General features: G+C 43.6%; 1 protein-coding gene across 6 annotated transcripts in view; it reads left to right on the top strand.

The window, feature by feature from the left end:
• LOC111871279 (probable 3',5'-cyclic phosphodiesterase pde-5) overlaps positions 1-1,877 on the top strand; it is a 105,650-nt gene that overhangs the window by 86,210 nt on the left and 17,563 nt on the right. The window lies entirely within an intron of this gene.

Genomic DNA, 1,877 nt, shown 5'->3' with positions numbered 1-1,877 from the left:
TATTGCCCTCCAGTTTCCTGGGTTCCCTGGCCGTTCCCCCCCCCCTTAGCACCAACACCATATATGGCCTTAATCGCTCTCCACTGCTCCTATTGGTCTGCTCTCCCTAACCACCCCCCCTGCCTACTTCCTATAGAAAGTAGCGCCTTTCACTTCCTAATCATTACAGCTACTGCTTTCTGCATTCACAAGCCATTCACCTGCTCTGAAGATGGAGGCGATACGTTCCTCCGAAACATCAGCCAAAACGAAGAATACACGGTGCCAAAACCCAGAAGACGACTTTCTTCATACTGAATTGTGCTTTATACATGAATTCATATACTACAAATATGATAACTATTACTATATGAACTTGATTTTCTTTTCACTTAATATATTCAAACTTGTATCTGAATTAGTATAAGTCATATACAGAGGGGTCCAAAAAAATGTACTCACTCTTTGATAGTCAATATCTTTGGAACAAAATGACATGTAGTTACAATCCTTGCGCGGAGAGAGAGAGAGAATCATTGGTAAGTGTTTGAAGTGACCACCATCATTGGCTAACCAGCGTTGATGCCGTCGATGCCGCCGGACTGCTGAGAGAACTACAGCTGTCAGCACTGTCAGTGTTGAGAATCTAATAATGTAAAAATGTTCAAGTTGGTAATAGTGATCTACTATATTCATTTGTTTTTGTTTTGTATTATAATAAAAAGTTTTTTCTCATCCAATATGGCTGTTAAGTGATATGTAAGCACGACAGAAAGAAAATCAACAGGCTGCACATGACCCTTCAATGGTTTCTCGTAGCGCGTTCAGTGTAGGTGTCTTTTGTCGATAAACTTCTNACCAGCGTTGATGCCGTCGATGCCGCCGGACTGCTGAGAGAACTACAGCTGTCAGCACTGTCAGTGTTGAGAATCTAATAATGTAAAAATGTTCAAGTTGGTAATAGTGATCTACTATATTCATTTGTTTTTGTTTTGTATTATAATAAAAAGTTTTTTCTCATCCAATATGGCTGTTAAGTGATATGTAAGCACGACAGAAAGAAAATCAACAGGCTGCACATGACCCTTCAATGGTTTCTCGTAGCGCGTTCAGTGTAGGTGTCTTTTGTCGATAAACTTCTTTCTTCAAGGTTCCCCATAGGTAGAAGTCGAGAGGTGTTAGGTCTGGAGATCGTGGTGGGTACTTAATAGCACCTCTTTGACTTATCCATCGTCCAGGTACAGTGTCATCCAAGTACGCCCTGACATCTCGATGGTAGTGAGGTGGAGCACCATCTTGTAGGTGAAAATCTCTCATCTCCAAACAGCTCTCGAATGGCAAGGAAAATCGATGTCTGAAGCATATCGAGATACACCTGACCAGTTGCGTACCTTCAAAGAAGAGAGGACCAATCAAACCACGCGATGACAGACCACACCACACATTAACACCCGGTAGATTCACTTCCTTGCCCATGTGAACGTGTGGATTTACGGGAGCCCAATGCACACAATTGTGACTGTTAACAGTACCGTTCATTTTGAATTGCGCCTCGTCAGACCAGATAACTTTCCCTGCAAACTCCTCATCCTCGCAAACCATGCCTTCAGACCTTCGATCCAGGTCGTCCTCGTACATAGCATGCAGCAGTCTTGGAATGTACACTTTCTGCTATGCAGCATTCAGAATTCGCCGTACACTTGATCGGCTTACCCCACTTTCACGTGCATACTGATTCACAGATTTTTGCGGTGATCGTGTAAAGCACTGGAAACTGGACTTGTTACTATCCGTGGTCAAGCGGCCTCCGAAGTCTAGGGGTAACCTTCCCACCTCATGACTCAAGGTACGCGGGTTCAAACCCGGCGGAGGTCGTGGAAATTTTAAGGGCTGAAAAA

Source organism: Cryptotermes secundus, unplaced genomic scaffold (assembly GCF_002891405.2).
Source record: "Cryptotermes secundus unplaced genomic scaffold, Csec_1.0 scaffold825, whole genome shotgun sequence".
Lineage (NCBI taxonomy): Eukaryota > Metazoa > Arthropoda > Insecta > Blattodea > Kalotermitidae > Cryptotermes > Cryptotermes secundus.
This window is presented reverse-complemented; position numbering and strand designations above follow the sequence as displayed.